Raw genomic sequence first — 12,405 nt, 5'->3', positions numbered from 1 at the left:
CCCTGCTAGCTTTTCAAGCCCCAAGGTTATTTTACTGTTCCTGCCCCAAATTACACATTCCTTTGCTCCTCAGACTGAGCTAAACTGTATTCTGCTTTCTCTAGAAAGTGCTGCCAGCCAGATCCCTAGTGTCACACTGGCTCTTGTGATCCACATGTTTAATCGTGTGTATGTGTCTGCATCTTGGGAGGGGGGCTTGTGTGTGCACATACATTCAAGTGCCTACAGAGGCTGGAAGAGGACATTGGATCCCCTGGAGTTGGAATTAACAAGATTACAGGCAGATGTGAGCCACCCAACATGAAAACTAACTTGGGCTCTCCACAAGAGCAGCGTGCTCTTAACCAGTGAGCTATCTGTCCCATGTCCTTACACATGTCCTGTCTGTCATTCCTAGGGCTTTAATTTCATTCCCACGGTGTCTTTTGTGTTTTGCTTTTTTTTCATCAGTCTTATCTGCTTATTTTACCTGTTTATTATAATAGTTCCCTGATTGATCTCTTAGCTTCCTTTTAGTTATGTTTTAATGTGTTGTCATAGATGTACTTTCTTTAAAAATATTAATATTTGCCCTGTGTTGAGGTTGTCTTTTTGTAGAGTTGGTTGATGACTTTGTGGATAACAGAATAGCAACTGAGTGGACTGTGGGACTCTTACCCATAGTTCCATTACCCACGCATCTTCCCATTTATTACTGCTTTATCCATCATCCTCCCTGCGCCCTAGTGAAACTAGATCACTTCTCTAGAGGAATATTGGTGGTTTCTCAGGGCCTAGAACAAAGGCAGCCTTTGCTTAGATGCTTCTTTCACATATCAGTGGGAAGGCATCCTTCCCTAAATCATAAGGATCTACTGTGCTTGCCTTAACACTATCTCTATTTATGTTAGGTCGTTTTAGCGCATGGCTTTTATTCTGTAGTAGATTATAAACCTGTGAGCAGGGATCATGTCTTATTTTGGTGTCCCCACAACTTCCTGTACTTGGTATGTGAAGCTTGATAAATAGTTCTTCAACAGTGAGTAAAAAGTTTTATAATGATTTTCTTGATGATTAGTAGAAGAAAATGGAGTAAGTTGGGGTATTGACTGGAGTGTGGCTCAGTGGTAGAACTTGTGTTTGGCAGCCCCGGTGTCAGATACCCACATGACTGTCCAGTTCCTCCTTAAAGAAAGAATCTTAAGTGCAATGCTGGTTTGGCTTCTCAGCACACAGGCTTGCACTCAAGAAGCCCTGAGTGGCTCCCCTGTCCTGTCACCCCTCAGTGAGCTATTCTGTTATTCCTCATTGTTGTTTTCTTATGGTTCATATATTTAACTGTTGGTTTCTATACACCTTAGTAATTAACTCTTTTTACAAGTGTTTGAGTGGTCAGAGGAGTATATTATATCTGTAGTTTTTAAGATAAAGTATCTTGATGCAACCAGGATTTCTGTAAAATACTGCCTGCAGACTATATAAAATTTCCTCTTCTAATCTCTCAACAGGCACCTTTTGTGCCCTCCCCGCCTCCAAATTGCCTCAGTTACAAATCGGAAGGCAGGCTTGGTGACCAGGACTGGCAAGCACATTTTAAAGTCCCATGCTGTGGAGTTGATCCATCTCAACTTGAGGTATGTTGTTCTTTCTTATTTAAGTCACTTAAATATGCTCACATTCTCTGACTGTCCTATTGAGGTTTGTTCCCACATAATTATTCTTTGTTCCACCCTCTTACTGTCTTTCACACTCATGTGCACGCTAGGAAATGAATGTGTTTACTTGCTTCTCAACAGTTTTTAACCTCTGAAGATACTGAATGAAATAGAATTTTGTGGCAATAATTCGAATGATTTTGATTGTGATAAAGTGTCTTCTTTTATTTCATCCCCCTTTTCCCCTTTTCATTTTTTACACATAGTTCTAGGGAAGATTTATTCTAATTGTCACTATTTTTAAAATGGATGTGTTAGGGTAGTAATCTTTGAGAATTGAAATGTAACACATATGTAACACACACACAGACACACACACACACAGACACACACATACACGTGCAGACTAATGAGTTTCCCTAAGATGATCATAACCAGGACATCAGCTGATGGACAGACAGTGCAGTTGTGTGTGAAAAGCTTCCTTCCTGCTTGCGTCCAGCCGAGGTCCTACACCAAAGGCCCCCACTCTCCTATTTAAGTTTTTTTAATTTGAAAAACAATCCAGAAATCATACAAATTTTCTTTGCATCAATGTTTTTCACTTAAATGTATGTTTGTGTGGGCATATGCATGATTTTGTGTGTAAGCATGTTTTTGTGTCTAAGTAGTTTGTAAGGGCTTGTGTATGTTTGTGTATGTATGCATGTATGTATATGTGTGTATGTTCTTGTATATGTGTTTGTTAGTATGTGTGCATGTGTTTGTGCATGTATGTGTGCGTTTGTGTGTATTTATGTATGTATGTGTGTGTGTTTGTGAGTACTTGTATATGTGTTTGTATGTATGTATGTATGTGTGTGTTTGTGTGTGTTTGTGTGTATTGAGCCTTGTAACAGGGTTTTCTTGTGCAGAAGTGAATCTCAATCTTCCTTCTTGACAGTAATTTAAACTATTACTGTGACATTTTTACTAGAGCTGCCAGCATCTCAGGCTACAGTTTTTAGAAGGAAGTAAATAAAAGCATTAATATTATCTTTACAATCCCACAACTTTCGTGGTCATATGAAAGTAATTCCCCAGTGCACTTCCATGCCCCAGCCTGTTGGATTTTTGTCTTTTGCTTTTGCTTTTTATTTTTATCCTCATAGTCATTTAAGGAAAGATACCACTGATTCTTTCAGAAGATTTTTCTCACAGGACATCAACTGAAGCTTGTGATAGTAAGACAGCTTTTGTCACTGCTTGTACACACAAAAAAATTAAAGTCTCTTTTTTACTTTTTAGATCAAAACAAAATAGGAAAATGTTTGATCTTTTGTAGGCATAAGATTTGTACTGACTGAAGATGCTTTTTTGAAATGTGAATCTTGATTCCAAGGGATTCTCAATTCCTTAGCATTTTGTAAGCTACCTGATCTACTGTACCTAACCACATCTGTCCATTTTCTGATCTTTTGCATCCATGGATTATAGCCTTTTAACATTTCCTGGAAGTGCATTCCGGCGCTCAGCCCTGACTAGGGTGTCAGACACAGCATCTCAGGCAAGTTAGACAAGTGCCAATTGGAGCATTTTCTCCTTTTCAGTAAAGCGTTTAGGTAATATTTTCCTAAGGGGAATGTTAATGTCACTCTCTGAAGTAGCTCGAACCTTGTTTAAGGGGCTTGTGTTCCTTTTCTGGTCACATAAAGATATTTTTACTGCATAAGGTTTTCTCTGTCAGTATTGGTCACCATTTTCTTCTCTCAGTGCATAGCAGCTGTTATATATGTCTCGTGCACTGATGTGATTGGTGTTCCTGTGAGTTCACATCTGAGTATTTAGTATGTCTATAATGGTTTGGCAGAAAGCTGACTATAAATGAAGGTATGGGTACTCTTACTTAAAAATTGAACAATGGTCTTATTCCTCAGAATCTTTGGGCTGTTTTGGCTGAAGCTACTATATGTTGAAATGTCCAACTAGGTTGTCAAAGCCATCTGGCATTTATATATAGTTATATATGAATATTATAAATATGAAGGAACAAGTGAATTCTAACACAGACTCTTGGAGGAGAAGGATTGAGATGCCAATCAAAGATGATAACATGAATTTAGATTTTTCTTCTCCTTTTCATAAAGACCCTTTAAGCTAATTTTAAATTAGCTAATTCATGGACTCTAAACCTAAATTCTTACCATAAAGATTTTAATAGAAAGAGTAATAGACTGTGTAGTTTAGATCGTTTACATATGACACTTGGTTACATTTAGTTGTTGGCGTGCATGAATCATATATCTTTTTGAGGATAGGATCTCACTCCTATCTGCTTTGAAACTCACTATAGAGATCAAAGTGGCCTGGGATTCACAGAGGTCTGCCTGCCTCTGCCTCCCAAGGGCTGGGATTAAAATCTGAACCACCATGTACCCCCATGTACCCCCTGCCATGCGTCATCCTTTTAACCTGAATTAAAGACTGCTACATACATGTCAGTCTGCTACTTACAGCTCAGTCACCGAATAAACTGAAACAAGAAAAACAATTGCTAAATAAGAAAAATTTTCCTGGTTCCTTAAAATTTAAACATGAGGACCCATGATTACCAGATGTTACTGTTTGGGAACATTGGCAATCGAGACACAGTTGTCCATCTCTTACAGAGATCGAAATGGAAAGAAAGAAATTGGAAATCAGTTGGCAAGCAAAGATTTAGGTGTAACTATTAGGTGAATCTTAATTGTAACAATGAGTATCTTTACATTAAGGAAGATAATTCATAGAGGCAGGCAGATCTCTGTGAGTTCGAGTTGAGGCCAGGCTGAGCTACATAGTAAGTTCCAGGACAGTCAGAGCTATGTGGAAAAAACCCTGTCTCAAAAACAAAACGATACAAAGCACAAACAAAAACACCTGTAACAACCAAACAAAACCGAAAAGATAATTCAGATCTTGATCTTTTATTTCTCATTTTTTATTTTATGATCTTTTTTGGTTATTTTACTTATTTACATTTCAAATGAACAACATTATCAACCAAGCAGCTCTTGATCTTAAGAAGTACTTTTAAATGTCATTTCTTCTTTTCTCCACAGAGTGCACATAGATGTGCCTGTGTACTCATTATGTTTGGGTTTATATGTGTTAAGGGAAACAAATATTCTACTGTCCTCTCATCAAATTGTATAAACATAGATAACTATACAATTATAAAGCAAACAAAAAAGTGGAAATTAAAATTTAAAATTGAAATTATTATTTAAAATTTAAAATTGAAATTATTATTAGCTTTACTTTTTCCTATTCTTTATATTGAACCAAATTTGTTCCTCCTTAACTTTGTGTCTGAAAAGAAATGGCACAATAAAGTAGGGGTGTCAGGCTTCACAAGGGGAAAGGGTGGCAGGCTTCACTAGGGGAAAGGGTGGCTGTCAACCTTCTTCCTTAGGAGTATGGAAGTGAGGGAAATATCTGTTCAGAGGAGTTTTCCTTCATTAGTTCTTTCTCCTTTTTTTCCCACTTAACACATCTGTTAGCATTCCACACAGACCAACAGATGTTGCAAAGCAAGTCCTACACTTCGTTCTCAAGAAAAATGACATTTCCTCAGTTGCCTGCCCCACCTCTGTGACTGAGACCAGCCTGCTGCTCCTGCATAATTTGCATATATTAAGTTATGTGCCTTAATGCATTAGGAACCTGAGCTTCAGCATTCCTTTATATGTTAAGGTCGCATGTCATTAGTGACTAGTTTACAGGCTGCCTTAGAGTTCTGAGAAGGAAAGAGATTTGAGGATGGCAACCTGATTCTGTACACTGAGAGTGGATAGCCAGTTAGCAATATTTTTTCTATAAAATAGATGAGTTACAGAAAGCTCGAGCTGTCCCACCACGAGGAAGTGCTGATTGTCATGCGATGTGAAGCATCATTTTTATTATTTTGGCAAGAACAGGGACAGTTTTGTCTTGACAAGCCATTAGATGAATACCAGCGTGTGTCACATGAAAAACCACTGAACTTTAACCCAGGTCTGTACTTAACCAAGCTTTGGAAGTAAATTGTGACTGAAGGAAGAGCAAAGGCCAGTACACTGTCATTACAGATTACAGAGTCTGCTAACAGCGGGAGAACTGAGCCCAGGGAGCCACAGGTGCGGTTCTGTAAGCTGTCAGTAGTCCTGCGGATGCTTCTTAAACTGTGTGCACAAGCCATACATTTATTTTATATTTGTTCAGGATTTACATTGTAGCCCTAGCTAGGGAGGAAAAAAAACTGAAAAAAGAGAGAGAGAGAGAGGGGGGGGAGGGAGGGAGAGAGAGAGAGAGAGAGAGAAAGAAAGAAAGCCTTCAAGTGCTTTCTTAGTGCAGGGCCTGAGTTTCTTAGCACAGAACCACGACCTTTATATAGCTTCTATGTTCCCAGTCACAGAATGACATTAAGAAAGCCCTGTGTTTTGAAGAAATTAAATCCAGTGAAGAAAAGTAAAGTTGGGTATGGTGGAGCACACCCTTAATCCTAGCACTGGAGAGGCAGAGGCAGGCAGATCTCTCGAAATCAACCTGGTCAATAAAGTGAGTTCCAGGCCAGCCAGGGCTACATGATGATACTCTGTCTTTAAAAAAAAATAATTGTAATATATATAAAGAAATGATGGGTTATATTCTCATAAACAAACAAACAAACAAAAAGCAACACAATAAATAAACTAGTTTATTCCAAAAGTATATGCAAAAGAGAATTCTTTGGCCTGTCAGTAATCAGTAACTGTGACTAACTTTTCCATCACTGTGTAATTTTTGAGAAAATAAAAGAAAAGACCCAAATTCACCTCACTACAAAATATTAAAAAGATAGTAACATTCTAAGCAATCACTTGTGGGAATTACTGCTTACAGAGCGAACAGGAAAGAACACACTGCCTTCCTCTGTTGGTGGGATTGCACTGCACCTCTCTGTAGTCTTGTTATCCTACACTAACTGAAATGCAAATTCTTTGTAACTAATTGGATCTCATTGAGGGTACATGCACAGTGTGTAGTTATGTGCAAAAAGGTTTTTAAAAGTATGAATTTCCTGTAATTACAACTTTTAATTACTATCCAAAGTGTGCAGTTAGTGCAGGGTTAGTATATATGCTTAACTTTAAAAAATATTATTAGAAGCATGACTGGTGAAATGTTTGATAAATACCAGATAAAAACAAATGTGTAATTGTAGCATCTGTAAATTGAATTTAAACTATTTTTTAAAATTAACATTTAGGATTTAGAATTTGAAGCCAGTTGAGTATACTGATGGCATGTTAATAGTACAGGTTTTTTTAAAATAAATAAATAAATAAGTAAGTAAAAACATTGTAAGTGTTAAAACATCATTAGTTATTTCCAGAGCTGCTTACCTTGTCCACTCTCCTGGTCTTATGTTACTGTTGTAAAAGTATTTCAGAGTTGTGTGTGTGTGTGTGTGTGTGTGTGTGTGTGTTACTGCTGTGTGTTATGAAGAAGAGTTAGTTACTCCTAGTTCTACAGTTTCTTCAGGACCTTGAGAGCTCCTTGGTGGACCTCTCATTGTACACAGCCTAACTCTCAGTCTCAGGGACTGTGAGGAGCGTCACGTGACCTTTCAGATTTGTGATCCCCTAATCTGAAGTACACGACTTTGAATCAGGAAGAAAGCAATAATTGTGAAAACGATGTTTATCCCCATGGCCTAGTTGTAAATAACTCGGATACAAAGGATTTCAGAGGGTTATTCTGTAATCTACAGAATGTTGAGCCAATGGAAAGCCTCAGGAGATGTCTTGGTGCCTTGGTTTTGTTGTTAGTCATGGACCTGAGTCTCTAAAAAACAATTCAAGTCTCTTACTGGCTAGAAAAGCATCAAGGTTCTACATTTCCCTATGGAAATGGATGGCAAGTTCACATAACATATTTTGGGACTTTCTATAGGAGTCAGAATTTTATGTTCTAAAATTTATTAAAAATGGTTTTAAACATAATAAACAAAACATAAACATTCAAGGTTTGTACTTTAGCATGTTTATATATAGCTAACTCTTTGGACTGGTGTCTGTTGTTATAATGAAGCTTTTACTTTTTTTTTTAACTGATTTTAGGAATTAACTAAAATTTTGTTTGACAATTTGTTTGACAAAATCCATCTAGGAGGTACAGTACTGTGTAATTGTTGTGATTTTTCTTGTGAATCTTACGAGGCTATCCTGATGTTTTTTTTTTTTTAAAGATTTATTTATTTATTATATGTAAGTACACTGTATCTGTCTTCAGACTCCCCAGAGGAGGGCATCAGATCTCATTAAGGATGGTTGTGAGCCACCATGTGGTTGCTGGGATTTGAACTCTGGACCTTTGAAAGAACACTCAGTGCTCTTAACTGCTGAGCCATCTCTCCAGCCCTATCCTGATGTTTTTAAGGCGTGGCTACGGCAGGAATATTTAGGTAATAGTTTTGCTGCAGACTTGTTTGGTTAGACCTTGCAGTCTGAGAGAGACCGGTTTGCATACTCTGGGTAGCATTTTGTCAGAGGACTGTGGCTGGGCATAGCAGATTTGGATGTATTAGCTAGTCAACCTGATAACCCTGTACAGACTGTATTGATTTTCTAGGAGAGAGTTTATGAACTAAATAAACTTGGGGTTGGTGTCTTAATAAACTGCTTCTCTCAGTCTGTCACATTTAGTTATGGAGCTATGCAGTTTAGGGGAGAAAAGGGCTAATTCAGTTACAGATTGTTCACAGCAGGGTCTCCAAATTAGCCTTTGTTTTGTAATGCCACCTTGCTTGGGCTCGCGTTGAGCACATTTCTCAGTTTTGCCCTAATGAGTTGCAACACTGATAATGTGGCCGATGATCTTTCATTGATTTCACTATCACTTGCTTGTCTGGTAATTGATCCGTTGCTGAGCCTCTAGTTAATTATATCGGCTTTGACATGGCCCGATCCCTGGGGAATTTCAAGTCTTGTAGAATAACAGTTTTAATAAAAGAGTCTATTACTCCAGGTGCTTGCTGCTGCATGAAAATTGATTTTTGTCTTGTGGTGTGGTGTGGTATGGTGTGTGTGTGTGTGTGTGTGTGTGTGTGTGTGTGTGTTCGTTCATTCATGCCCGCATGTGTGGGGGTTAGGGGAAATACCTGTGAAAGAAGAGGATCTCAGAACTGAGAAAAAGGGGTGGGGCTGGAAAAATAGGAAGAGGGAGTGAGGGAGAGTGGGGAAGGAGGGGGAAGGACTAGGAGAGAGGGAGAGGAAGCAGAAGAGGCCAGAGAGAACATGCAGGCAGAGGATACAACAGTGCTTGAGGGGAGAGAGGAGGAAGCTTGCTGTTGACAGTGTCCTTAAGCCTCCCATAAATAACAGCCATTAGTGGGAAGGTCAGGAGCTGAGCAGGCAGCTTGACTGAGGCACTGAGTGCCACTTCAGAAATCAAGAGGCTAGCAAATTTTAGAGGGAGTTAAGTGGGTAATAGTAAAGGTACAGTCACCGTTGACAATTGACTCATAGGGGCTTTTCCCGCCCTCCCCCTCGAAAGAATATTTTTATTGACCACAGGTAGACTTAATATATTTTAAGGCAACAATTCTTTGGGTTCTTGTTTGTCTCCTTTCAGATATTGAATTGGCTTCTTTTGAGACTTTTTTGTGCTTAATGGTGGTGAACTGGAGGGAAGTTTAACAGAAAAGCTTTCAGGAGATGTCAGTTCTAGAAGGGAAGGCACATTTGTGTCAACATAGCGTACGGTTGCTCATCTTTTCTCATTGTCCACTAATGACACAGGCTGCCATCGAAACGCTTTTCTGTTTCTTCTGTTGTTTCTGAGAGGAAGGTTTATTGTTATTCTTTCGTTAAGAAGGAGCGAACAGAGTGCTACATTTGTCCTCAGTATGTGTAAGTGGCTGAAGATTAATGTTCCTTACATTTTAAGTTTAGGAAGGATGGCTTTTTCCTGCTGACTACTTTTATGAGATGGCATGAATTTAGCTTTCCATTTTGAAGTTACAGTGTTTATGTACAGTGGATTTTGTTCAGTTCTGCTTTTTCCATAAATAAGGGAGATAAATACTATCTAACAAATGGTTGTTTTGTTTTAAAACTGGTTTAATTAAAAATATGACCTGCTATCAGGGTTATATTTCATCAGGCAGGGAAACATTATAGAATTTTCCATAGAGGTCCTAAATGAAAAATGGCATTTTTATATGCATTACTTTTTGCCTGAAATAGGACAGGTTTCTTTTTTTCTTCATCTTTTGCCCTTTTTTTTATGATTTAAAAGGTTGATGTAGATGTCTTACCTGAGAACTTTAACAAAGGATTTTATTCTGCATGTGAGCTTTAAGAAAAGGTATTCATTTTTCTTCTCTTCCTTCAGTGTCTCTTTACTTAACCTTCCATTTGGTAATTAATGGCCTGAGGTGCTGGGTATTAAGTGATATATATTTATTTTTGCATATGTTTAGTGTACATCTTCCATGTTTAACTGGTAGCTTTGCTTGTTCACCCTTTATAATATAAGGTCAAATCTCTGTATATTATTTTCCCTATGAGTTTATATGTGGTTATAAATAGCCCCAGCATTACGGTGTGACTTGTGGCAGCTAATATTTAAAAAGCCACTAAGCAAACTTTATGTTCTCCTCCAGATGAATCTTTACTTGCTTCCAGTTTAACTAAAAATATTTAAGTGTCATAGTTTTGCAAGTGTTAAAGAAAGGACTGGTGCTGGATATAACATGTTACAGCAGAAAGCATTGTTGGCGAAAATTCCCAGGGAGGAGCCCTGGCTTTCCCTGGCCTTGTGGGTGGTGATCGTGGCAGTCCGTGGAGTATGCACCAGTGTGTGTGTCTATCTGTGTATCTGGAGGGGGGTTAGTACAGTGTCATTTGGTGCCTGACAGTGGAACAGTGCAGTTGACTCCTAGCTCTGCTGTCCAATGACATGCAGTGGCTGAGGGTTTGAAGCTGATGGTTGGGTCTCCAGTGCTGCCTGCGCACCTGACAGGCAGCTGTGAAACTGAGCAGAGGCAAGCTAGGGGAGTCACAATCTATGCATAAATGATAGGGATATCTGTGCAGAAGGTGCGAAGGAAGCTCTGACCCCCCCTCCCCCAGATCTCCCCCTTTCCGAATGAAATGCACAGTTCAGCCAGCTTCTTACCTACACTGTACTCCTGCTACTGGCTGCCAAGAAGCTCAAAAAATCCACCTTCACTTTTCAGTCAGAAGAGGCAGAAGTGGATGTGAGAGAAAGAGACACACAGAGAGACAGAGAGCCAAAGAGGGCAAGAGACTTGACTTTAAGAGACTCCTGTACTGACAACTCCATGCAGTTCGGAACCAGAACGACTGAGGCTGGACCAGGGTTCATGGGGACATGGCAAAATGCTGATACTAACCTCTTATTCAGAATGTCCCAACAGGTAAGTTACTTTTTCTTTCATTTTTTTTTAAAAGAAACCTCGAGTTGTTATGTGCCCTTTTCTTCCTGCTACTTTTCTTTCTAAATGTTTTTGAAATTAAAAAAAAAAAAAAATATATATATATATATATATATATATATATATATATATATATATATATATATATATAGTCATTTCTGTGTTACTGGAATGTGCAGTGTTACTTCATGGCTTCCCCAAGGGCTCTTTAAGGAAAAGGGGAGAAAGGACATCGAAGTTAGAGAAAGCAAAGGCATTTGTTGCAAAGTTTCACCGTGTGCAGCCTGAGCCCTGCCTTAATTTATTTCTTTGTTTCCCGCGAAAAAGAGAAAAGGCCACTCAACAAATGTGTCTTTCTGACTGTGAAAGACTTGGTCAAAGTGTCTGCTGTCTCGAAGTAGGTCTTGCAACTGAACAGTCATAAAGCGCAGCGGGTTTGACTTCTGGTGTCTGGAGCAGCTGGACTCAGACCCGAGCGAGGCTGTGCAGGCTTCCCTGCCGGCCGGGTCAAGCCGAAGGGCGACAGGCTGCACTCAGGCTTGCTCTCGGCCTCCGTTTCGGCTCTCAGTGGCTCGGTGCCTTCACTCTCCCCCGTGCTCCCCTGACCCTGGTGCAGCCAGCTTGGCTTGTCACCTGCCCGCCGCCTGCTGCCCACCGCCAGCCGCCCGGCATGGTGCACTCACACTGGGCGTGGCCCCTGCTTTCTCCCAGAGCCGCTTCTCGCTCAGCCGCCGCTGGCAGCTCGGCTGCTGCCCTGCAGGGAGAGCTGCCTGGAGAGCGCCAGGGCAGCAGCGGACGGATCATTAATCACCCGCAGCGCTCGGTGATTTGCGCCCTGCGTGCCCGGCTCCTCTTGCACAATTGCAGGCTCTCAGGCTCCGCGGGGGAGCGAGGGTTAAGTGGAGGCAAAGGGGAAACAACCCAGAAACTTTCCTCTTTTCAGAAGCCTACCCCAAACCCATACAAAGCAAGAGTTAGTTTATCTTCCATGCCCCACTTTAAAATTTAGATATCACCAATCCGGGTTTTCCTTGAGTTGTGTGTATGTACATGCATGCTGTGAAAGGTTAGATTGCTTTAGGTTTTTCCCTCTAGTGAAAAAAGAGTTAATAAAACAGATAGAGATAATGATCAATTGATAAATGGCTATTGAACCACATAGATGTGTTAGATTGCTGCTTTGGCAAGAGCCCATTTCCAAGTAGATTTGCATCTAAGGAGACTTTAAGTGATGCAAAACATTTAGGACTAAAAGAAATAAAAGCAAATTACATAAAAATAGGTCAGAATTAGGAAAATAATTTAAATTCCTCATAGAGAAACTTGTAT

The 12,405-nt window shown here is 39.6% G+C and overlaps 1 protein-coding gene across 7 annotated transcripts in view; it reads left to right on the top strand.

Moving 5' to 3' along the window:
• Positions 1–12,405, top strand: part of LOC127663791 (uncharacterized) — a 741,437-nt gene that overhangs the window by 660,452 nt on the left and 68,580 nt on the right. Inside the window, exons 2-3 of one of the 7 annotated variants that reach the window (XR_007973028.1) lie at positions 1,488–1,613; positions 10,858–11,058. The exons of the other annotated variants lie outside the window; for them this stretch is intronic. The gene's annotated coding sequence lies outside the window, so the exon portion shown is untranslated. The remainder of the gene's footprint in view (positions 1–1,487; positions 1,614–10,857; positions 11,059–12,405) is intronic. 7 annotated transcript variants of the gene reach the window in all.

This window comes from Apodemus sylvaticus, chromosome 13 (genome assembly GCF_947179515.1).
Source record: "Apodemus sylvaticus chromosome 13, mApoSyl1.1, whole genome shotgun sequence".
NCBI classification, from domain to species: Eukaryota; Metazoa; Chordata; class Mammalia; order Rodentia; family Muridae; genus Apodemus; species Apodemus sylvaticus.
The sequence above is the reverse complement of the archived record's forward strand: the minus strand, read 5'-3'. Positions and strand labels throughout refer to the sequence as shown.